This window comes from Peromyscus maniculatus, chromosome 14 (genome assembly GCF_049852395.1).
Source record: "Peromyscus maniculatus bairdii isolate BWxNUB_F1_BW_parent chromosome 14, HU_Pman_BW_mat_3.1, whole genome shotgun sequence".
Lineage (NCBI taxonomy): Eukaryota > Metazoa > Chordata > Mammalia > Rodentia > Cricetidae > Peromyscus > Peromyscus maniculatus.
Window position 1 is genome coordinate 35,587,621 of NC_134865.1, and position 26,530 is coordinate 35,614,150.

At 42.7% G+C, this 26,530-nt stretch overlaps 1 protein-coding gene across 5 annotated transcripts in view; it reads left to right on the forward strand.

Moving 5' to 3' along the window:
• Positions 1–15,087: 15,087 nt before the first annotated feature.
• Positions 15,088–26,530, forward strand: part of Hdac9 (histone deacetylase 9) — an 844,224-nt gene continuing 832,781 nt past the window's right edge. For 4 of the 5 annotated variants that reach the window (XM_016002464.3, XM_042260719.2, XM_042260718.2 and 1 more), the window contains exon 1: positions 15,242–15,403. The gene's annotated coding sequence lies outside the window, so the exon portion shown is untranslated. The other variant, XM_042260715.2, reaches the window with a different exon arrangement.

A 26,530-nucleotide genomic window follows, 5' to 3' on the forward strand; every position in this document is an offset into this window, starting at 1 on the left:
GCATGAGGCTGGACCAATGAAACCCAAGCTACAGTAAAGACTAAGGTTTTGGAGATGCCAGGACTGCCAGCCATCTGCCATGGGTAGTTGAAGGAATGCGTTGGAGCTAGCCTAAGAGAGAGGCTTCCTTCTTTGTAAGCAGCAGACATGGAGGATTGGGGCTGCTTAAGGTTATTAGAGTCAAGAACATTCTCTCAAGAACTCCAGATATTAGATATGGAGCCACAGGATTTAGTATTTGCCCTACTGGGTACCTGTTTTCCTCTAGTTCCAGCTTTTCTTGCTATACCCCTATTCTCTCCTGTTAGAATGAACATATCTTTTTCTGTGTCATTGTATAATAGATGTATGTAACTAGTTTTTTTTTTTTTTAATTTTTAGTCACTTACACTTAAGAGATTGTCTTGTGTCTTAGAAGAGACACTGGATTTTTCATCAATCCAATTGTGGGATTGTTAAGGACTATGGGTACTTTCAGAGACAAACTGAATTTATTTTGTATTATGAAGTCAAAGTAAAACTTTTAAGGGGTGGAATGCTTGATTTTTGTCAACTTGACTAAATTTATAACCACAATTGAAATATTCCTCTAGCTATGTCTATGAGGGCATTTCCAGTAGGTTTAACTAAAGAGAGAAGACATCCTGGATATGGGGGCAGGGGGGTGTATCATCCTATTGTCAGGGGTGCCAGAATTAATAAAAAGTAAAAAGCAAGCAAGACACAAGCATTTACAAACAAATATTGGGGAAGCACGATTAGTAAAATTTATCAGCTGACCATCTTGAGTACTGACTTCTGAGCCGTGCCATTCTTAGGAGAAATCCATGGCACCTGTACTCTGTTCTGCCCTGGTCGTCTTCACTGACTCCTCATTCTGAACAACCTGGCCATTTGTGTAAATTTAAGCAGCAGTGATTGATATTTTATTTTTTTAAAAATGTTTTGCCAATGACATAAAAAATTTTAAAGGTTTTTATTGCTATTTTTCAACTTAGATGTTTTTATATTTTAAACATAAACTAATATTATTATGACTTACCATAACAAGACAATAATATAACAGAAATTGTTTAGAATTTTGAAAATATTCTATAATTATATGCAAATAAAAAAAGAACTTAGAAATAACTATAACTCATGTTATGCAAAATACACACTAATTTTTTACAAATATTTCTTCAGAAAATTTATAGGTTTTACAAGTATATGTAGAAATATATGTCTAAAGATTTTAATGATCAAAGCTATTGCAAAACAACTTTGTATTGAATTATTCTGAGACTGAGTTTTTTCTAAATTAGACTTTTCTCAAAATTGTTTTATGAACATATCACATCTTCTCAGGCTCAGAAGAACTCTAGAGGAGAACATACTAATTTGTAGTCAGTTATGGTTTTCTTTTGGGAAGGAAAGTTATGTTCAGTGACCCTAATGTCCACAAATAAAAGTCTCAGAAGCCAATAGATCTGGGACAGCATAAAACTTACCCATGAAATGGCAAAGGTATGGGAAAATCAAGAGCTTGGAATTTGGACCAGAAGATGAAAATAAGTTGTAGGAAGGTGAGAAGCATTTTTTCTCTTTAAGAACTTGAAAGAAAACAAAAACTTAACCCAAATGGGCATAGTGGGTGTGACTAGACTGTGGGGAGGGTGGGATGTTCTGTAGAGGTGTGCATTAGAACAGAGCCATGGTCAGACTGTGAAGAAGGTGCGGTGTTCTGTAGATGTGTGCATTAGAACAGAGCCATGGTCAGACTGTGGAGAAGGTGCGGTGTTCTGTAGAGGTGTGCATTAGAGCAGAGCCACGGTCCGACTGTGCAGAGGGTGTGTAAGAAGATAAGGCCTATAAGACCAAGAGATGAGTCAACCTGGATTCTGCCTCAGGGCTTAGCAACAGGTGCTGTCAGAGGTCCTGATCATGCCTACCTAGCCAATGAAGGGCAACTACGCAATGTCATCTGATCAGGATGCAGCCTGGGTGCTGGAGGAGCAACAAGGAGGATCTCCTTATTGTTGAATAAACAAGTCTGCAGTTTGCCTTTTCCCTGGCTCCTGGTGTCTGTGTCATTGATACTGTGTTTTCTCACCCCTCCCCCAGAGGAGCTGCTAGGACCCAGCAACATCTGGTACCTGAATGTGGGACTTCTGGCATGAGTTTTGAGCTCACCTGGGTCAGGGTCCTTTTTTCTGTTGTGGCTATAATTTCTGGATTTTGATTTTTGTCTGTTTTTGCTATCACTGTTTACAGCACAAATAGTTAACTTTCACTTTCCTGGTGCTGGTTATGATCATCTCCCTCCCTTTGTTCATGGTGCTGGACAGTGCCCCCAAGAAGGCATGTTTGAGTGAGAAGGCCACTCAGTGTTTTGTGATGTCAGTCCCTTTGGCAGGTAAACATTGGGATCCCCTCCCTTTCTTTTCATCTTTTGTGTTATCTGTCATGGTTGTCTGCCTGTCTGGCTAGGAAGGCATATTTTTTTTTCTGTTTCTGTTTGCCTGATGCCTCCACGTAAGGGCTGACCCCCCAGGAGAAGGAACCAAGGCTCAGCTCCTGAATGTCATCCCTTGTCCAGAGACACCATATGGGCATACAGCCATGGCCTAAAAAACTATGGAAGTCCCCCACTAAGCACACGACATAAAGTTCTGACAAGTATCCATCCCTGTTGACTGTCATCTTTTCTCTGCCTGTTGCTTGCCTGCTCTTGCTCTACAACATGGGTAATTTCTTCATCACCTTCTCCTCTTCCATGTCTGACCTCTCTATGGCATCCGATGAGGAGGCAGACAATTCGCGCCCCACAAAATCTATCAAGGAGAACGCAGCTGCCATTGAGATACCATGCACTGCTCTCCACTGGTACCACTTCTGCTGCCGGTGTCAACTCCCCTGCTGGGGTATCCGTGGGGTGATCTGCCCCAGGACCTACCTACCTTAGAGGCTGACCACTCCTCTGCTCCACTGTATACCCTTCACTGCCCACAGCCAGCCCCATTCATAACTGGGAGGCCTGCAGAGGCTTATCTAGCTAACCTGAGTCCAACTGCTGCTATCCAGCCTTGAATTCCCACCCCCATAGTTGAACTCTCCCTTATCCAGAAAGCAGCTAGTGAGTCAGGCCCGGGTTCACCTTACTTTGAACAGGTCCTCACTCAATGGGCAATGCAACTACAGACTTACTTTGATTGGTATAGTCTGCTCAAAGCTGTGCTGGAGCCGGCCATCTTTCTTAGCTGGAAATTGGCTTATGATGATCAAGAAGTTCAAGCATGAACTAAACTCTTAAATAACATTCCAGGGACCTTTCACATGCTCACTGGATTAGGTAACGTTGTCCATCCCATTCATCAGGCAAAGATTGGCCATCAAGCCTACTACCAACAAGTTTCTGACCTGGCCTTCAAGGTTCTTAAAGCATGAACCCTGTGGGACCCTTCAGTTTACTCCCAAAATCTTATTCAACAGCCAGGGGAACATTTTACTGATTTTCTTACATGTGTCAGTGAGACAGTGGGATAGAGACTAGACCTGGGCCCCACTAGGGAAATATTAAACAATTGGTTTGGGAAGGGCTTAATGCCCCCACCCACAATGTGGTCACAGCAGTCCGAAATGAGGAGATTCACAAATGGGTACTGGCCACAAGAGATCTTGACCCCAATAACAGTCCCATCATTGTCCTTACTGCTTCCCTGGATGCCCTCCTTGTGGGCAGACAGCTTGCCAACAATACACCCAAGGGCCCCCAAGTAGACAGATCTTTCTGGGGATTCAGTAAACCAGGCCATCTGCAGTGTGACTGCCCCAGGGCACACTTCTACTCATAGTAAGATGGAAAGACCCAATCTGCCTCCAATGGCAACCACCAGCCCCCTGCTGACCCATGGTAGAGGGTATGTTTGTTGTTTCCTCATAGTGCAACTATGCCAATATGGGTCCCAACAAGAGATGAGCATCCCACCATGGACCAACCCGCCTCCACCAAAGAAGAATGGAACATGGATGGGTAATGTACATACTCACCACCATTGTCCCTTGTATTCCCTCAAAGCAAAGGCCCTATGGGCGCTCATTTCCTTGCCTCTCATTCTGTTGCTAGTGGCAATTAACTCACCTGATTTCCCCGTGATATTTACCACTAACTCTTCCCTAGGCCTGCTCTTTATGGACCTGGTGCTGACTACCAAAAAATTGGAGGGTGTCTGGTCTGTGAAGGAAGCCCTTTGCTAATACCCTTTTTTTTTCTCTTGTCCAATGCCTAAGAAATAGAATTAGTAAGGACATGTCCCTCCCTACTGGCCTGTGATCCATGCTTCCAGGCAATTTGCTTCACCTCCTTAATTACTCCACTCTGCTCCACAAACAAATATCATCTCATCTCAATATGACCAGGGTCCTGGCAATGTCACTGGAGACAGATTTTTAAACTAAGGTCTAGGACAACTTTAAAAGCTATTTGATCCCTCCTGGATGCTCACATATGCTTTGATTGGTGGAGTGATACTGTTAATCCTTATTCTCTTTATATGCCTCCTGCAGGACATCCAACAGCAGCAGGCAGCAACTAAGGAAATTCTTCAGATTTTAGTGGTTCTTAGATATTCTGCTCATAGCCCTCCACAGGAGGTTATGCATGCCTGGTTCTCTGAAATTCAAAAGGCTACTGCCTAATCCTCTCCACCCTGGCAAATCTCTAGAAATGGATGTTCTTGGAAGCTGGTTGTCAATGATGGGTAAGAGCTTATTAGGCAAGCCAACCTAAGACAGGCACAGTCCAGTTGCTGAGCCTTCCTGAGGTGGGGTCAACAAGGCCTGAGCAAAGAACTCTGACTCCCACTGAGTGCCCATATAATAAATAAAAAGGGATAGATATTTAGGAAGATAAGGCCTATGAGGCTGAGAGATGAGTCAATCTGGAGTCTGCCTGAGGGCCTAGCAACAGGTACTGTCAGAGGTCCTGATCATGCCTACTCAATGAGGGATGACCCACGTAATGTCACTGGATCAGGATGCAACCTCAGTGCTGAGAGGAGGGTATATAAGGCTTTCCCCATTGTTGAATAAATGAGTCTGCAGTTTGCCTTTCACCTGACTCTCAGTGTTTCTGTCATTGATCCTGTGCCTTCTTACCCACTACCCTGAGGGAGCCATTAGGACCCAACAATAAGGGTGGGATGTTCTGTAGAGATGTGCACTAGAATAGAACAGTGGTCAGACTGTGGAGAGGGTGGGTGCTGTGGATATCGCTCTATATAAATAAAACACTGATGGCCAGTGACCAGGCAGGAAGTATAGGTGGGACAAGGAGAGAGGAGAACTGAGGAAACAGGAAGAAGGAGGGGAGACACTGCCAGCCACCACCAGGACAAGCAGCATGTAAAGATGCCGGTAAGACACCAGGCACGTGGCAAGGTATAGATTTATAGAAATGGGTCAATTTAAGATATAAGAACAGTTAGCAAGAAGCCTGCCATGGCCATACAGTTTATAAGTAATATAAGCACCTGAGTGATTATTTTATACGTGGATTGAGGGACTGCGGGGCTTGGTGGGATCTGGAGAGAAGCTCTCCAGCAACAGGTGGGTGTTCTGTAGAGGTGTGCATTAAGACACAACAGTGGCCAGCCTGTGGAGAGGGTGGGTGTTCTGTAGAGATGTGCATTAGAACAGAGCAGTGGCCAGACTGTAGGGAGAGTGGGATGCCTGTGTAGAGGTGTACATTAAGACAGAACAGGCTCCTAGCTCTGAAGTAACTACAACATGACTGTTATTTAAACCTAGATTTAATTTCTTGTTTGTAAAACTGAGTTGAATTAGTTGCACTTGCTAAAATCTGGTAAATGAACTGCTTAAGATCTATGACATTCTGTAGCAAAATATATCTGTCCTGCACTGTCCCCGACCCTCATCTCTATACATTTGTAGGGCAGAAGTCAACCTGAAAGGTCGCTCCTCAGGTGACATCGACCTTGGTCTTTGAAGAAGTGTCAACTGGATTGGGGCTTGCTGACTTAAGTTTGAGTGACTGTCCAGTGAACCGCACAGGCCTGCTTGTCTCTGTCTCTCCATCATGGGGATTACAAGTGCGTGCCATTATGCCTGGCTTTTGTTTTTGCTTTTGTGCCTCCCTGGGTTCTGGGGGGTTAACCAGGCTGTATGCTTGCCAGGCAAGCAAACCCTTTACTAAGTGAGCTCTCTCCCCAGGCCAAAACACGCTTTTTAAAAATTAAACATCCCAACCATCCTCTCTTTCCCCTCTTCCCAGTCCCCCCTTCCCACCCCTACCTCATTCATTCCTCTACTGTTTCTCTTCAGATATAGATAGGCTGTCCATCAACTTGCAGTGAGTCTAGGCACTTATTTATTAAGGCTAGATGAGGCAACCCAGGAGGAATGGGTCCTCAAAGCAGGCAATAGTATCAGAGACTGCTCCTACTTTCACACAAAGACCAAGTTACATAACTGTAACATACATGCTGAGGGTCTAGGTCAGTCCTATGCAGGCTCCCTGGTTGTCAGTTCAGTCTCTGTGAACCCCAATGAGCCCAGGTTAGTTGGTTCCATGGACAAAACACACTCTTTAGTGTTTGGCAACAAAATCTTGCTAATAAATTCATCACTTCTGAGAAATTGATTTTTAGGAATGATAGAAGATATTGTAGGATAGCTCTCAGATCCATTATAAATCTATTTTTCTTGTCTTTCTTGAGTATAGAGGCTGGGAAAATAAATAATGAGTTGAAAATATTTACTGCACTAAGGATGTAGCTCAGAGGTAGAAAACTTACAAGGTCTCAGGTTCAATTTTTAGCACTGTAAGAAATAATAGATAAAATACAATAAATATTACTTTCAACTTTCCTAGCAAATAAGGATCATTTTTTTTCTCAGTGTTCAGTGAAACAAGGCTGATACCTGGTTAAGATTTTTGGGAAAATATTCACCTTCTGGATACATGTGCTGCCACGTTGGGCACCAAATGTAGATGTAACAGTCTTATTAAATAAGAAACACAGAGCCAAATGCAGAGTTAAAAGCCCAAGAGGTCAGAGCAGTAGCTAAGAGCTGAGACTAAAACAGCCTTCTTACCACCCACTGCTGCTGCCTTCCTTCCCCTCAGAAAGAGGCCTACATCCTGTGTGTCTGTCTTTTTATTTACTTTCTGTTTTGCCTTCTCATTGGTTGTAAACTCAACCACATGACGTCCTTGTCACTGCCTGTCTATACAGACCTCCAGGTCTCTATGGTTGGTATTGAGATTAAAGGCGTGTGTCTCCAAACTGGCTATGTCCTTGAACACACAGACTCTGCCTGCCATGTGATCGGATTAAGGGCATGTGGCATCACTGCCTGACTGTTGCTATGGCTTGCTCTTAGCTCTGACCCCCCAGGCAACTTTATTTATTAACATACAAACAAAATCACATTTCAGCACAAATAAAATATCACCATATTATGTGCCCTTAATTCTTAGGTTGTTTTTGTTTTTTGTTTTTTTGTTTTTGTTTACAGCTTAGAAGGCATTAACTCTTAGAGGTGCTGAAAATAGTTTCTTTGAAAAGGTACTTCAAATTCAGACATACTTAAATTTGTATATATTTTTCACATGTCAAACATCTCAAATTCAAAAATGAACACCGAGTTCAACTCTAGCATCACAAGGAATGCAGTATTAGAGAGACCACACTGAAGACCTACAAATGACATGCATCACTTCAATTTTCTTCCTTTGACTTAATTGTTACAAAACTTATATTGTGATAGTATCTGGCAGGAACTTTAATCTACCTATTAAGAGCATGTAAATAAATATAAACACTTTTATTTGAATATTTTCTTGCAATGTTGGCTCATTACATATAAGATATGTATATCATCTTAACATGAAATATTATTAAAATGGATATTAAACTTGTTCTGTTAAATGAAACTCACCTTGAAACATCTGTGTGTGAAGGTCTTTCTTTAGTTGTTTCATCATTCAAAAGCTTGGCTGATGGCCTACTAATATGAACATAGTTACAACACTTCATTTGTCATGTGACCTATCACAGTTTGGAGTACTTTATAAATGAGCAATGAATTGTGACTAAACATTACCATGCTCCACGTACTTTTGTGTAAGAGAGGGATTACTGGGCCAGTGAGATGGCTTGGCAGGTAGGGCTCTTGCTTCTAAGCCTGATGATGTGAGTTTAATTTTAGGCACTCACCAAGTGAAAGGGAAAAACCAGTTCCCTTTAGTTTTCTTCTGACTTCCATATATTTATCATGGTGCACGTACCCCCATTGCCCCCAAACAAATAAAGATTACTTTAAAAGAAAGAGATTGTTTAAAATAGAGGCAGTGTATCTTCCAGTTTCCATTGAACGTTCAGCAAAGGAATGAAACCCTTAATGGGTCCCATTACCACCTCTATAACTGCACAGCGCTTTCCCTGCAGCGGGGAATTCCTAAGCCCTAGGAGTCCATTGTTGCAGACCTATGAACAGATTAAATTAATTGAGGAAAATAGTGTGTTAATCTCCCAGAGGAAGTATTTGCAGCAACCCTGAGGAAAATTATTTTGAAAATGAGATGACTTCTGGAAAAAAAGTGCTTAGTGAAAACTGAAACTTTTATGAAACAAACTACAACTGTGTCTAAATGTTTTTCTGGATAACACCAGCCATGGGAAAATTTTACGGTGGTTTTGGAGACATCTATTTTGTTTGCTGGTCATCTCTTGGATCAGACGGCTCAGCTCTTTGCTCAAGGTGTTCTCCAAAGAGCTGTAGACTAGACATACAGTATGTCTCAGTTTTCCAACTGTTGAGGAAACCCAAATTTCAGGGCTTCCTTGGAAAGAACCATGGGAAGTAAGATGCTCCCTTTCTCATTCTCTGTTCTTGCTCCCTGGGAGTCCTGTCCTTTATTCCTAGAGTTTTTACAGCTCACAATTTCCACCCTTTCTTATTTGGTAATACCTAGAGAAAAAAATCAGGTTTGGAGGATCCTGATGTTATATATATTTGGGATAATTGTAAGTAAAATGATCCTAAATTATGAATCCTTAGCCTTCAACTGCTGTACAAATGAAGATCCCCAAAGTCTAAATCACATTAGGTTCACATTAAAATTCACTCCTGAGAATTCAAGATAGTGATTCCTCTTTAATATTCACATTAAAGATATGGAACTTATACCAATTAATTCAGTGGTTCTTGTAGCAGTGAGTTTTATACTTTCATATAATTTTCTGATATAAATTGGAATGTGAAGAAGTTTCTATATTTATTAGTTTTGTATACATGTGACAAATTTGATGTGTATGTGTATACATGTGTATGTTCTTCCGTGGCCATTCTTATCCACTAGTACATTCAATATGACACCCCACTTTCTATCACCTCATAATTTTGTGCTCCAAAATCCATTATTAGTCTCATGCACTTATGCATGTGATATACATCTTTTCTTTTTTGTGATTTCAGCATCTTCCTTTTGTCTTAGTTTTTTGTCCTTGAGTTTGGGTGTTGGGGACTGAACTTAGGACTTTGTATGCACTAGGCACAAGCTTTAGCACTGAGCTATACTTCATTCTTTGTGGTTACCTTTTCACAGCTAGATTACAGTCCATCACCGTATAGATTTGTTTTTGATAGACTCTGATTAGAGAACTTTGATCTTCCAGAATGTTGAAATATACACTCTCCACATATGTGAAAAGTTTTCTGTTGTTATTTCTTTAAATAATCCTTCTGGTCCATTTTCTTTCCTCTGTTCAATCCTATACATCAAGCATTTGCTCTTTTGATGCTGCTGCATAAATCACATAGATTTTTTTGTTCAGTTTCTTTCTTTTGGAGCCTTAAGCCTTGTCCAGAGATCATCCGTGAGATTCAGTCTGGGACCTGCCTAAAGCCTGGTTTTACTCAGGAGCCTGGTGTTAGTGTTTGAGACAAAGTCTAATGCTCACATCTCTCGTTACCCCTAAGCAAAGGGATTTGTTTTAACTGAGTGCTAAACAAAGTGACCCCTATTCTGCCTCCTTTCTTTTGTCTGGATCCTATTAGATTTTTTTAATAGAAAAAAAAATCTGTCAAATCCTATTCTTGTATTCTATATTACTTCCTAGTCCTAGTCCTAGTCACAGGGTTGAACACTGTGACTTCCTCTAGAGGAGCATTGAACATAAAGAGGGAGGAGAGAGTAAGTTTATGGAGGAGAAAGCAGACAAATACTATTCCAGACAGAGATTGACGTCAACACTCCAGTGATATATTACACTATTATAATATGCTCTTGACTTAATATCAAAGAATGGACCTTTAGAAGTTCCAACTCAAGTCTCATTAGAAAAACACCAGCTATTGAAGGACAACCTATAAAATATCTCCAATATTTCTCAAGTTATGGCTTTAAAAACAAAGAAAATCTGAAAAACTATAATGGCCAAGAGGAGCCTAAGGAGACATGATTAATATAACTTGGAATCCTAGCTGGGATTCTAAACTGAAAGGGAAGTTATATTAAAAAGTAACAAAATATGGCACACTATGGTCCTAAGTTCATACTGATGTCTGATTACCCATTTGCTAATTATAGGAAATGTACTATGCTAATGAAAGCAGATCATGATAGTTAATATTGTATGTGATAAGGCACATTAGAATTCTTCATGCAGGTTGAGTATACTTTATCCAAAATGGGTGGTACCAGAAGTTGTTTTTTTTTTTTTTTGAGTTTTTAAAATATTCACATAATTATATTTCTAGAGGATGAGACTCAATCTAAACACAAAACCCACTTGTTTTAATGTGCCTGAACATATAGTCTGAGTTGATTTCAATATTTTTTATGGTATCTCTGTTTTGACAACAACCAGTTATATGAGATCAGACTTTCTACTTCTCATGTTATGTTAGCTCAAAATATTAGGATATAGAAACGTTTTAGACTTCAGATTTGGGGACCAGGGATGCTCAGTACCTAAAATAGACTTGCTTTCTCTGCAAATCTAAAGCTTTTCTTTAAAAATAAAACCTAGTCAAAGGACACTGTCAAAATGGCAGCCTACAGAATGGGAAAAGACGCCACTGAACCCACATCAGACAGATTTCCAAAATATCTAAAGAACTCAAGAAACTAGACATAAAGAACAAATAGTTCACTTTATAATGGAGTACAGATATAAACAGAATTCTCAACAGAAGAATCTCAAATGGCCAAGAAACACTTAAACAAATGATCAACATCCTTAGCCATCAGGGAAATGCAAATCAAAATGACTCTGAGATTCCATCTTACACCTGTCAGAATGGCTAAGATAAAATCACAAATGACAGCTCATGCTGGAAAGGTGGGGAGCAAGGGAGACGCCATTGCTGACGGGAGTGCAAATATGTGCAGCCACTTTGGAAATCAATATGGTGGTTTCTTAGAAAATTGAGAATTGATATACCACTCCTGGGCATATATTGAGAGGAAGTTACATCCTACCACTAGGACACTTGCTCAACTATGTTCATAGCAGCTTTATTCATATCAGCCAGAACCTGGAAACAACCTAGATGTCCCTCGACTAGAGAAAGGATAAAGAAAATGTGGCACATTTACACAATGGAGTATTACTCAGCTGTTAAAAACAATGACATCATGAAATTTGCAGGCAAATGGTTGGAACTAGAAAATATCATCCTCAGTGAGGTAACCCAGACCCAGAAGGACAAACATAGTATGTACTCACTTATAAGTGGATATTAGCTGTAAAGAAAAGGATAACCATGCTACAATCCACAGACCCAGAGAGAGTAGGTAACAAGGAAGGTTCATGGTGGGATGTTCAGACCTCCCTGGGAAGGGGAAATTGAATAGATTTCATGGGTGGACAGGGAGTGAGTGGGTGGGGACTGGAACACGAGGGATAAGGTTGGGGGGTGGCAGGGGAAAGTACTGAAAGAGACAAATGAAAAGGGGGGCACTTCAGGTGAGGCGGAAATCTAGAGGGAAACTCCCAGGAATCTACAAGGATGACCACAGCTAAGTCTCCTAGCAATAGGGGATACCAAGCCTGAACTGGCCATCTCCTGAGACCAGGCAGAACTTCCAGTGAAGGGACTGGGACACCAACACAGTCACATAACCTTCGACCTACAGTCTGTCCTGCCTATGGGATGTGCTGGGATTGGTGTCTAGTCCAATTGTCATCAGAGAAGCTTAATTTAGCAACTGATGGATGGCAGAGCTCAGGAAATCCTGCAGAAGAGGGAGAGGAAGAATTGTAGGAGCCAGTGGGGTCAAGGATACAAGAAAACTCACAGAATCAGCTAACCTGGGCTCATAGGGGCTCATGGACACTGACTGAACCAACAATCAGGAAGCCTGCATGGGACTGACCTATACCCTCTGCATATATGTGACAGTTACATAGTTTGGTCCTCTTGTGGGACTCCTAACAGTGGGAGCAGGGATGTCTCTGACTCTTTTACTGGCTTTTGGGACCTTATTCCTCACACTGGATTGCCTTGCACAGCCTAATATAAGGGAGGTGCTTAGTCTTATTGCAACTTGATATGCCATGTTTTGTTGATATCCATGGGAGAACTGCCCTTTCCTGGATGGAAAGGGAGGAGGAGTGGATGGAGGGGACAAAGAGAAGGTGGGCGGAGAGGGATTGGGAGGAGAGGAGGGAGGGGAAACTATGGTTGGGATGTAAAAGAAAATAAAAATTAAAATATAAAAACAAAGAAAAAGAAAAAAGCAAGAATGCAAGAGAGGAAAAGGGATAGAATGGAACTGGGAGGGACATGGGGGATTTGGAAAGAGTTGGAGGAGAAAGGGGGTATATATGATCAAAATACATATATGCATGTATGAAATCTCAAATAATAAATGTTAAATATTGTAAAAAATATAAAGACTATTAAAAACACTGGAAATAAAAAGGAATTATCCTGCCTTTCTAGAACTCAGTTGAGGAGAAAATGAAACCAGAATAAAATAATAATATAGAATCACAAAGAGTATAATATAGGCTTGAACAGAGAGCATGAACTATTCAAAGGAATTTATAATATTTTCTGTTAAACTATAACTTAAAATGTGAATCAGCAGTAGCAGCCAGCAAGTTTTTTCTCTGAGTTGGCCCTGAAGTATCTACTAGAATGGTGAAGAAGAAATGTGCTATGTGCTATGTATTATGTGGTAGATGTAAGTAACCAAAAGTAAAAAACGATCTCCCCAAAATATAAGAGCAAATTTCATTTCAAATTCTCCTGTCCACACTATTACACAGAGGTCTATTTCATATGACCACTGAACCCCTAGAAATTTTTAGATTTATGCATTTCAATCACACTTCTCTAGAAAGTCCTTGAGAGATGATCGGATTGTTTCTTTGGAGTTGGTGGTTGGTAAGCAAATAGAAACTGAAAGACAAAGAACGCCAGGACACTTGACAATTCAGAAAAGACTCCACTTTGAAAGACAAGGTGTGAAAAGTCACTAGGTATGTGCACCTGGCTCCTAGATGGAGAAGCATCTCTGAAATGGGTCATCCAATGTGGTTTCACCCCAGTGGACCCACTGTGAAGACTCTTTAACAGGCTTTCTAGCATGGACATGAAGCCAAGCTACCTGAAGACAACATTAGGAGAGCGACTCCCCCCCACCCCCGCCCCAACTCTGCATCCTTCCCTCTCTCCTCACCCCCTTTCTTTTCTTCTTCAGATATAGAGCCAGTTGACCCCTCCCACTCCTGGAGTATGAATTTACGATTGGGGCAAAGTGAGGTGGTACATCTAGCTATCACATAGTTAAATCCACGACAAATGCTGAATCATCTTACAGCACACAGGATGTACAGCCCTCAAGTCGTCCTGGCCTTATGGAATTGGTAGTCAGTTTTAGAGAATACCGCTACTGCCAGATCTTGCACAAATCGTGTTGCTCTCGTGGTCCTGGGTCCCTGAGCTGAAAACGAGGGCACTGGGTTAGGTCTCTCTGGTTCTTTGCGTGTGTGCAATCTGTGAGCTAGTTGTGTTTTAGCCGACACAGAGGAAAATCATAAACGGACATGTATACACTTGTTTTTAATTGGTCTTCAGACCACCGTTTTATTATTATAATTATTAGCCTTTTTTGAGTGAGCAGCTGTTAGCGTTAGAAAAATATATTCAGGATTAGCCTTTTTATAAAATATTCAGTGTTGCCTACTTTATAAAGCGATTTACAGACATTAGGAATACTAGTATAGACAAGTTATAGCTGTAATTTCTTTTTCAATCCCCAAGGTAAAATACTAACCACCGAAGACGCCCTCTAGGCAATTCCCGAACCCACCAGTGTCTCCTTTCTGCCAGGGCGGGTTCCAGAGCGATGCTACTCTCTCTGTGTGCAGCCTTCAAACGCGGCAAACCTAAATCATACTTCCATCCCGTATTTCCTCACATTTCCCATTTGGCCCTTCATCCACAACAGCAACACAACACCCAAACACAGGAGCATTTTCTTTAAAATTCTCCCGCTGGTGAAGCGCCAGGCGGGTGTGGGGCCGCGGGAGCTACGGCCCCGCGACGCTCGGGTGCTCGGTTCCCTGCGGTCTGCGCGGTCGGCCCGGCTCGCACCTGAGCGGCCGCGGCTGGAGGGCGAGCAGGGCGAGGCCGGGGCCGCGCTCCTCCTCCGCACCGGCCGGGGCCGTCCGCCTGTCACCTGGCGCCTTCCGCCTCAGCCCCGCTTCCCGGTCCCGGAGCTTCATCCTGCAGCCCCCAGCTCCCCCATCTCCCCCCCAGGGCCCTCCCCTGCTGCCCGCGCGTGTCCTTCCCGCGCCCGCCGCGCCGCGCCCCCAGGTGTCCCTGCAGCCGGGCTCCGCGGCCCCGCCGCCTCCCCGGCCCGCCCCGCCCAGCCTCGCCGGGGCTCGGGCCGGGCCCCGCGGTCTCCCTCCCACCCCGGTCCCCCTCGCGCCCCTCCCCAGCACGCGCTATTTTTAGCCCGTCCTCCGCGCGCCGCCCGCTCGGCGCAGCTCGCCGCCGCCCGCCTCCCGCACGGCGCGCAGCGCCCCAGCCTCGCGCGCCCCCGCCGCCTGCGCCCCGCCGCGCCCCGCCGGCAACTTTCCCTCCCCGCTCGGCCTCCTGCCTCGCCATTCCCTCCTGCGCTGCGGAAGATGGCTGTTTGGAGAAGGGGGCGAAGTTAGGGGGTCGCCGACGCGGGGCGGAGGAGGGCGCACAGCCTCGGCGGGAGCGGGCGGAGGTGAGTGGCACCGCAGCCGGGTCTGGTGCTGCCCGGGAAAGCCCTGGGAATTGGGGGCCACGCGTGCTCCGGGTGCGCCGCGGCTTTCCCTGTCGGGCTCCCTGTGCTGGCAGCGTCTCTGCCGGGACTTCCACGCCACTTGCTTTGCATCTTGCAGCCCGGAGCTTGGTGGGTACCATTGTCAGAAGTTGGGTGCTGGGTGGTGTTTTTGGTGAAGACCCTGACATTCGGCTAGGCAAGCCGAGGTGAGGGTCGCTGCCCAGGTTTTACCTCGACCCCCTCGAAAAAACACACACCCGATTCCTGTCGGATCCAAGCCATGATGAAAAGTTTGTACTGCCAACGTGTTGCTTGAGGGGAGAAATACTTAGTGGGGTACCTTTGATGTCTGGAGGGGCACTTCAGTTCCAAGTCAGCACATCAGAATACTGGGTCTGCAGAAAAGTTCGGGCTGGAGGATGGGAGAAGAGGCAGTGCAGCGCCCAGGGGAGGGGAGTGATGGATCATAATCTTGTTAAGGTAAATTGGGGGTGTCGCATTGGGGATGGGATGCGGAGAGGACAGGGGGGCGTTCCCTGATCCCTGATTGCTTAGCTGGTAGCTGGCTCTGAGAACATCACCCACTTGTCGGCAGTGAGAGGCGCTGGTGCCAGAGGCCTGTGTTTCTGTGTGAGACAGAGTGGGACCGAGCTGCCCTGCAGATCCAAGGCACCGGAGGCTTTGCAGTTCATGGGATGTGGTCTTGAAGAAGTCTCTGTGAGTGAGTTTCCTATGCTCTCATTTCAGGAAAATCTGTCACGCTTGTTTTCCCTGTCAGGAAGGTGTGTGTGTTTCCCCTAAGAGAACTTTCAGATTAACTGTAGCATTTTGAAACCCGTGAGAAGTGCGGTATTGATACATGCACATACCTCACGACTCGGCATATTATGGAAGTGAGATACAGAGGGCTTAAAAAGTTTAGCTCATGCCAGAAAAGAAGTGAAGAGTTAAGCACCTCCCCCAATGGTATACCGCTTATGCAACTGAGTATTTTTGGTGGGCCAAGACAGCTTATAGAGTAGTGATTAGGAACTCCCAGTCCTCCGAGCATAATCCAAACCTTGTAGGAATGATTGAAGTCCAGGAAAACGGAGTAAGATCGCATGAACCCATGTTACAGAAAAAACAACCTGAGGTCTTTTGACATTTGAAAAGGTCTAGATGTTATTTTCTGATGCCCCAGAAATCTTTTTAATCCTGTAATTAGTAACAGCACAGAAGTAGTTGTAGTTAATAAATGAGGGCAATTTAAAAATCATGTTTGGAAAGGGATACCTTTGAACTGCTCTTTGGTACTTTGGATGTTTATTATATAAACTGAAAATTTGTTGTTTTATATATTTGCCTTTTACCAAGGATAAATAGTCTGTCTTATCCTTTTAAACCACTGTTCCAGTTTGAATCAATTTAATCACGCAGACATCAAGTCATTGATGTGCGTTCTGGAAACTATTCGTGTTTAAATGCTTACGAACAACATTGTATTTCAGAAAGAACAGGTAAGTTACTGGTACAGCGATCCGTTTCCCTCATCTATGTTGTCTGCATGGAGCAAACATCAGGATGAGAAGCATGTACTGTCAACATTGTCACACATGGGGCAAAGCTAAGGTCCTTAGATACGTTCCAGTTAGCAAACAGGCACATGTGCCTTGGCATCCTGAGCCCTGACCTTTGGTGGGCTACCAGCTATGGGGAGAGGGTTGTGATTCCCACTTTGCTCCCGGGTTGATGGTCTCACGATAGAGTGGACAGTTTAGGCATGCAGGAGGAAGGTAAGAGTTTGCAATGAGGTACTAGTGTATAGACAGGAAGCAGATTTCTTTTTGCTTCAATCTTCCTGTTCCTCTCCCTCTGAAATTCAGCCCATTGAGCTGCCTTTATTGGAAACTCAGACTAACATTGGCCCAAGACTGTCATATATACAGCATTGTCTGTAAAACTGATGATAATGCTTCTGAAACTTAGGTGATTTTTATGATTATTACTGTTTGTGACTAAACTATTTTATTATAGACTTTCTTCATAATTACTGCACACACACACACACACACACACACACACACACACACACACACGTACACTCATGTGAGCACTATAGATTAGCTTCTCCCTGAGGATTTAAGGAATTTTAAATCTTAAGGCTAACTACAAGATAAAAAGTGAACTCCTTTAATGATATTCATAATTCATAACCTTAATATATTCATCTAAGGTTATTAAATTTATACAGGCTTCATTTTTTATTAAGATGATTTTCTTGAATTGTTTAAACATAACAACATGTTATACTTTACACCCTCTCAGAGGGGAATGTGTATGTTATTCTTAAATAGAGATATGGAGAAGTAGCTAACAAGGAGAGTCATTTGAGAAACATATGGACATGATAAAATCCTTCTGTATGCAGCATCTGTACCTTCTCATTAGTGAATAGTGAAGCTATGGACTTTTTTTTTGTGATTACATCCAAATGTGGCTTTTTTATATTTACGCTTAAGTTGGTGGGGACTTTACTGCTTAAAGCCCTTCTTCCAGTGAGTATAGCATACTTAATTTTATTACACACACTCACAGATACATATAACTGTTTCCAGGTTGTTGTTGTAACTCTTAGATTTCTTGATATTTCCTAAAAAAAAAAATGAGAGTTAGGTTTTAGAAAGAGGATGGCAGGAAAATGGATAGACCCAAGCTAACACACTAGTGAGTTTGTGACACCAAGGACAATATGTGTTTATCATTTTGTTAATCACAAGAGCAAGCTGCTGTGACAATATCAGAGGTTTGTATGTTCCTAGACTCTCAAGCCTCAGTGCTGCATGTAGAATAGATTTTTGGGGCCCTTGGTATAGTCACTATGGATGGATTCCTGCTGTTGGAAAACTCAGAGACTACCACTGTTTGAACATAGATATGCACACATTCTCTCAGGCACTCCATAGCCCACGTCTTGCTCTGACTTCCTTTGGCCTTGCTTTATCAACCTCAGACTCTTAATTCTCTGATCAACGTTCCCTGGGGTTTATCAGCTCACTTGTCAACCTGAGAATCATCATCAAGAGACCTCTTGATGTGACTTTTGTGAAGGAAGAGTATTCTAGAAGTCAGTAATGGAACACCCACTCCAGAGCCAGATGTTGGTCAGGGATCATGTGATATGTACCAAGGGTGTGTGCTCCCCGCATAGGTCTGAAGCTTTGACAGAACTTACAGTCTGAAGATTGTGAAAAATCTCATCATTTTTATTCTGTGTTGACTTTGCATCTTAATAAATAGACGTTACTAAAAGAAAACACACAGTGACTTGGCCATCTTTTTCTTCATTCTACTGTGTTCCCTCTATCAAATCTCAACAGGATTTTCAAGATAATTGCCCACATGACTTGTAGCAGCCAGGGTGATAGATAGATGTGTGCTATTGTGCTGCTAGATTCAGAAATGAAATGTATTAGCCAGGACGCAGAGGAAAGCATTGCAGTTTCGTAGAAAATGAAGTCTTATGTAAGCTCACACATATTTGTTGAAAACAATTCTAGGTTTGTTTTTTTTTTTCAACTAAGAAGACAGTCCCAGACACTTTCTGTTAAGTTAATATATTTTTACTAGCCTTTCTTCTAATTGAGTGCTTCACAGAAGCTCACCTAAATGATTTTCAATATAAAGTACAGGGAGAAATTTGATGATTTTCTGTTGACTGTAATGAATTTGGTTTATAGCTTCAAAGAGAGGAAATTTCTTACCTGTTGTATGATGCAGTAGGCAGATGCTGATGCTGCCAGAAATGGTCCTTTCTTCTTATTTGTACAAAAGATGTTGCAGGAAGGAGGTGAGTGTGGACCAGCTCCTGAGAAGTAGTGATAAGTGGAATTTTCAAGAAAGGTAAGGTTTGGATAGATTATGTAGTACTCAAAGTATTTAGTAGCTAGTCATGAACACTAATGTCAATTAATTTAAGTACTAAATAAATTTATTAGAGAATATTGATTGTTTTCATTTGCTATTGCTGCGTAACTCATTGCAATGAATTTATCAGCTTAAAACAACCCACATTCCACACAGCTCAACGAGGCCCTCTAATTCTGTGTCAGGGCTGCATTTTCATCAGATGCTTGATGGGGGAATGATCAGCCTCCAACTTCCCTTGTACTGTTAGCATTATTGTCTTCCTGTAGCTGTAGGACTGAGGCTTCCATTTTTTTCTGGCTGTCAGCATTAGCCTCTCTCAGCTCTTGGAAGCTCCTGGTAGTGTAGTCCTTTGCTAAGGATCCCCAACATGGCAGCTTACTTCCTGAGTCTCCATTTCTCTACTTGGGTAGAACAGAGGATATGATATGGTATGGTATGCTACTTTGCCTTTTCCATGTATATATTAATCTTTACAAATAATTATTTTTACTGTGTATGCATTGATGATTTGCCTGCATGCATGTCTGTGTGAGGGTTTTGGGTCCCCTGGAACTGGAGTTACAGACAGTTGTGAGCTACCATATGGGCTCTGGGAATTGAACCTGGCTCCTCTGAAAGAACAGCCTCTGGTTTTAACCAGAGTCATCTCTCCAGCCTGTACACACACACACACACACACACACACACACACACACACACACACACACAGAGTATATATATATATATATATATATATATATATATATATATATTATATATAATTACATGTATAACCAATATATAATGCAGTCAGCAGAGTGACATCATCACCTTTGCTACATTCTGTTGGTTCTGCTTATATTTAAAGGAGACCATTGAACAAAGGCATGACTCACTGGAGGTCACCTTAGGATGTGTCTACCACATTGTCTGGCTTATAAATCTCTAGTACAGTGAGTAGACCTGGCTGAGTAGCCACTCCCTCAGGAGCAAAGCTCAAAATACCATTTCAGAACTGATCCTGTGAGATACTTGTGCTGCTGCCCAGCTTTTGTAAGGGGAGTTATGCTTTGCCACATAAGAGAGGATTCTCTGTATGTGTATATATACATATATGTATATGTATATATGTGTGTGTGTTTCAGTTATTATGGCCAAAAAGAATGTCATATTTTTACTGCTGAGGGAAAGAGAAAGAAAAAAAATTAAAGAATGAACAATTGTTTAACAGAATGTTTAAATTTTTGACCAGCTTGAGGCTATCTGACTGGAGTTGTGCAAGTCCCTTGGAGAGAGCTCTTTGGGGGTTTAGGATAGTGTTGGTTGTGAAGCTCCACAGTGGAATGATCATGGTGAGAACATAATGCACATTTTCTTACATTGCTAGCATGCATTAGCCTAAGTACTGATTTAATTCATCTTAAATGTTGTTTCAAATGCAGAAGGCTTTTAAGAGATTGGGTCCACCATTACTTTCAAGGATCCAGCACTATGATTTTGGAGCCCCACAGCATGGCCTTCCAAAGTCTGTCTGCTGAAAACAGACTCAAGGCCACTCAGAATCACAGTGCTATCTGTGGCCCTAAGATAATAGGATGCTATATAGGAGCTTTGGCCTGTAGAACACATCCTATTCTCTAAACGCTTTTCTGAGACAATTTGATCAAGTCCAGACCTCCACTCTGGCAGCCTGGTCCACATTTCCCCTCTGCCACTTCCTTCCCCATCCCCAGGGAAAGGGAGACTTTGAAAGGTTAACTACCTTGCCCAGGGTCATTCGACTATGGGAGGCATCAGAAATTGAATGCAGGTCTGATTTCAGAGCCCACAGTCTCTGCTCACATTCTGTACTCACAGCAGTCAGTGCAGTCTCCGGGGGAAGCTGTTCATGCACACATTGAAGTATCTCCACTGGAACTGCTCTTGGGGTCCGTCGTTCACCTTGAGAGAACTGCACACTGGAAGACGCTAGCTGGCCAAAGGTTCGAGTGAGAGCGGACGCTGCATCATGCTTCCTTTTATTTTCCCAGCAGGAAGCACGGATTATAGGTCTCTCTTAGATCTAAAAGTGAGCAGAGGTGGAGGCTGTTCATTTTTATTTGAACTTTCCATTTTGGTGAAAATCAAAAGCTCTGAGTCCATTTTCTCTCCATATGTAGATTTCTACTATTAAGTTAAATCAGGGGACATTATGAATTCTCACCACCTCTTTGGCCATAGGGTTCTTTCTTTAGCTTTTTCAGATGCCGCTGTTTTGATCTACTTGAAAAGTCTATTGAGGCATTCTTTCTTTGTTCTTCTATTACTAGGCCCTCCTTTCTACTCTGTGGTGCCTCCGAATTCTATTCATAGATATTCTGCCCCTTTCTTCTATTTTATGTACTTAAATCTCTCCTTTAAATGGCTCTTGTTCCATTGATCAGAATCATTGGCCCAGATCCCCTTCCTGCTTCCCTGTGAAATACAAGCTTGGTGTGGGACCCCAGAAATCTGATCTAATTTCTGTTAATTTTACAGAGTGATGCTATGTACCCCAATACACTTGAGAAGTTGTTAAGAGTTCCCTGAATATTTTAGTCAAACTACAAACATTTAAAACTGAATATTCCACGAAAATTCTCGGGTTGGACTGTGTTAGGTCAGGAGCATTCCATGGAGGACAGATAGGCGGGACACTGTGATTGCTTCCCTTGGGTCCAAGTGTCTACCCTTGCTTGTTGAACACTACAGTTTACGAAGAGGATCACTCTCAGCTAAACTGGAGAAGACAGCAATATCCTAATCCCAAGTAGGATTCAGAAACCCTTGAAACAAACTTGTTTCTCTCTGTGAGTTGTAGCTTTTTATTTAGAGATAGGACTCTAACAGCCTCCGCTCTCTGCTTGCCTCTGTTTTGTTCCCTGACTAGACCCAGCTTAGCCTGAGTACCTTTGCATGGTAAACTGTTGCTGTTAGCACGCAGCTTGAATTTTAGAAAGTTGGGAACAGCCAGGCTGAGGGAATTAATCAACATGTAAAATACCCAGCTGTTTTGTTTCTGGAGCGGGCATTTCCGAGGCCAGTCCTACCACTCACTTTCCTGGGATTATGTCATGCAAGCAGCACTCAGTCAGGAGCTGAGTTTCCCCCCTGCAATTAGAGGACTGAATGGCTTGTTCTCTGTTTCCCTTCTCAGTGCATGTTCTGAGCAGAGACGTCAAGTCCTTGTTTTGTAGCCATTCCGACCTTTGCTCCTCTGTGGCCTTGCTGGGGCACTGCACCCTGAAGGAGTGTCCCTCTTAGGAAGCTGAGCTCCCTCTGCTTTGCTTTGCTGATGGGCTCAATGTGTGACCTATCTTTATTGTGACAAATCCTCTGGTCACAGCAGGTTCTCCTCACCTCACTCTTCTCCAGATTCCTAATACGATTTTACAATGACATCTGGGGTTCTCGAAGGATTAGAAATTGAATTGTAGTATTAATTTTTAAAACCCATGGTAGAAGCTACTGCATGAAGAAATTCTTTACATTTATTTATTTATTTATTTATTTATTTAGGGTCTGGAACACAGCATTCTCATACTTTCGAAATGTAGCCATATATTTAATGTATTGGGCAATTTGCACATGTGTTTGTGGCCTCTGTACTTTCTCATGGCTCTCTCCAGAACTATGACCCCTCCCTGACCATACCTTGATGGGAAGGGCAGAGGTTATACTTGCTATTCAAACAAAATGCCACAGGAATAATGCGCTGATTTTGTCCAGCCTACTAATTATTATTTTTATTAAGCATTTCAGTTAAGTGTGTGGTGACATAAAATGTAATGCTTTTGTTTGTAGATTTTAGGAATTATTAAAACCCAAACTCAGTTTCAGTGAACAAATATTAAATGTGCACGACAGAACTGGTAACTGGTAAGATGAAAGAGAGAGAGAGAGAGAGAGAGAGAGAGAGAGAGAGAGAGAGAGAGAGAGAGAGAGAGAGCGCGAGCGCACGGAGCTGTGTGACAAGAGATGCAGACCATTGAAACCAGTTTGCCAGCGTTGGGTGTGGGGTGCAGGGGGAGCCTCAGATCCTGTTTCTGTTTAATCCGGTCTGTATTTCACGTCAGTGTAAAGTGCAGAAAGTATCCCTTCAACAGTAGTTTTTAAATAAGTACCTGATATTAACTTCCAGGCCCTGTTTGCGGGTTCAGGGTAATCAGATTCCATATGTGCCTGAGACTGAAATTCCACCAGTAAAAATGTTAGTTTTAAATGCAAAATCCACTGAAGATGCTGTAAGTTTTCCTGTTGTTCTTTTGAAAAATGTGATTAACACTGTGGAGATATTGGATTCTGTCTCAATGAGCAAAGTGCATTCAGAGATGGCCAGAATGAAGAGTAGCTGGGGTGGAGACTACGTGGAGATGTGATGGCTGAGCACAGGGTGCAGGATGCTGACCTTCAAGAGTGCTTTTCAGTGTTGAATTCACCCCGCCTTTCCTCTGATCAGGCATCTGTGGTGTGGTTTGATACAGTGCCTCACCCTGGCTGGCCTGCCACTCACCCAAGTAGTCCAAGATGGCCTTGAACTTGTAGCCATCCTCCTCTGTGCTTCGATTGCAGGTGTGAGCCACCCAGGCTGGCCAGACTTGATCTGCCTTTGTCTTGCGTGACTGCAAACACTGACAGAAACAGTGGGATGCCTGCTCTGTGGCACTGTCTTCTTTTAAGTGCTCATTCAGAAGTTAGTGAAGACAGATTTATAGTCATCTCTCTAGGTCACATCTCAATAAAAACCCAAAATGAAGAAAGAATTCCACATCTGACTCATGGATTTGTGCTTAATTTACCAAAATTAACACATTTTGCATCATGCCCTTCCTTTGGGGGCATCAACTAGACTGAAACTCTTTGAGGTCAGAGAGCGAGCCCAGTTTTTATTGCCTTTCACAGAATGGAGTATACTAGTTACAGCTGATGCCTAAAAAATGTTGTTTGACCTACCAGCTGTTCAGATGTTATTATTTCTTATTGCACTGTGAGTCCACAAGAGCAGGGCTTATTTTGTCTTAATGGTTAATACACTGACTCACACTCGAGAAGTGCTTAGTAAAGGTTCTAACTGGCTTTGTCCATGCTCTGTAGACCTCTTCCCTCCTGCACTGCTCCTGTTGCCGTTCTGGGCATCCGCTCTCTGCTGTGGGCCTTCTGCCTATGAAGGTCTATACGCGTGCTTCCCAACATTCTGCCTGTGAAGGTCTATACAAGTGTTTCCCAACATTCTGCCTGTGAAGGTCTATACACGTGTTTCCCAACATTCTGCCTGTGAAGGTCTATGCACGTGCTTCCCAACATTCTGCCTGTGAAGGTCTATATGCGTGTTTCCCAACATTCTGCCTGTGAAGGTCTATGCGCGTGCTTCCCAATACCATCGCTATGTGTGTCTGAGCAGCAGCAGTGTGCCCTCTCCAGTGGGGGGCAGAGACTTGAGTTTACTTCACTTGGTTTTAATCACTGGTCTCATTGGTTGGTGGAGAGTGCATGCCCAATGATAATGCCTTGTCTCATAATCATTTGCTCTTTTATTCGATAACTGTGACTTATTTTTGGACTGGTAGGCGGTCGTTATTTGATTTTGTTGTTAGCAGATGGAAGAAGTGAGAAGTACTATACTGTAGCACTTCAAAGACTGCAACTTGTTTCATCATGTTGCTGTCATTCTTTTCCCGAGTGGCCAGCCATGTTGCATGTCACCCCTCAATCTGTCCATCTGATTTGTTTCTTCATCATGTCCTATTTAATCTGGAGGCCTGGCCTTACTCACCACTTTACCCAAACTAGGTTTTATTGCCCCCCCCCTCTGTGTGTGTGTGTGTGTGTGTGTGTGTGTGTGTCTCCCTTCCTCACTCCCGCCCTCCCTTCTTATCTCTCTCTAGTGAGCTGGGCTTTCTTACACCTGCTAGTTTCTACATTTTCATCTTCTTCTTTCCTAGTAAGCCATTTAAACTTGGACCATCTGTGTTCCTTTCACTAACACCACCACCTCTGCCATCATCCTTACCACCATCATTGTTGTTTGCCATGCTAGCCCGTATTTGAGATTATGGACTGTGTTTGCTGGTATACTGAACATATTTAAAATTGGTTATTTTAAAAAAATGCTATCTTTAGATAGTTCTTATCTGCTATTGATTTCTTTGTCCATCTTGCCCTTTGACCTTTTTCTGTTGTGTGTGGGGGGAATGAGGAGCCTTAAAAGAATTGAAACATATCAGAATTCAGTTACTACATAAATAATACAACCATCTTGAGTTTCACAGGTGTTTCCAAAATGCATGAAATCAGTACCGTGGAATGGCTTGTTGAGGGCAGGGGTTTCCTATGTTGAATTACCAGTATCTTTCACACAGATTGCGGATCTGTGAGAACAAGACTCGATTATCACCCTTCACACACATGTTGGCCTTGGTGTTGCCTATGCAGATATATTGTCTCATTTAATTCCTACATATACTCTGAGTCTATTCTAGGGGCTAACTACGCAGATTAACTGAGACAAACCCTGCTGACACGCAGCAACCTATTAGACATTTCTACTAGTTTTGATTTCCTGTTGGCATTTTAATGCTTGTCTTAGATGGTGAAATGTGAATGTACAGATTTCTGCAGAGGCTTACCTTTCTCCAGCTCAGCTTAGTCACCCTACAGCTCTGTGGTACGTCAGCATTTCTGTTCATGATGAGACACACAAAAGGCTCTACAGTATGCTTTCTGGATGAATCACTCCCTCTCCTAAGTCAGTTTTGTGTGGACTGGTTTTTCATCTTGAAACCCACCATCACCTCGTCCCCCAAATTCCATTGCATTTTCTTTTCCATTTCAGCAGCACCACTCACTGAGAGAACTTGCAGATGTCCTTGGGAATAGAGTTCATGGAACCAGAGAAAACCTCAGCAGCGATCTATAGAATTTGGACTCACGTATCCACAGTCAGGCTTTGACACTGTTATTGCTTCCACCAGCCTCTGAAGATGGACAATCTACCCCTGCTTTGTTACCTTCTCTCCAAACCTCCCTGATAAACACTTCCCTTAGAAAGTCCTGATGCTGTGTATTTGGGCCTGTGTTCATTTGCAGTGGCTGGGAAATAAGGGGTTTGTTATAAATATATTTTAAAATCTCTTATGTACCTGTCTGACCTAATTTTTAGCATTTATCTACACGACTATAAATATTTGACTTTAGTATTACACAAAGCAGTAGTGTTGGCTGTTTACAAAGTTCAGGAAAAAAGCCACTTCCTCAGCTTCTGTACTGACTGCTGGCTAACTACAATAGTCCTTTGAAGTTACTACTTTATGTCTATGGAAACAAATGTCATAAATCCAGCTTCTATTATAT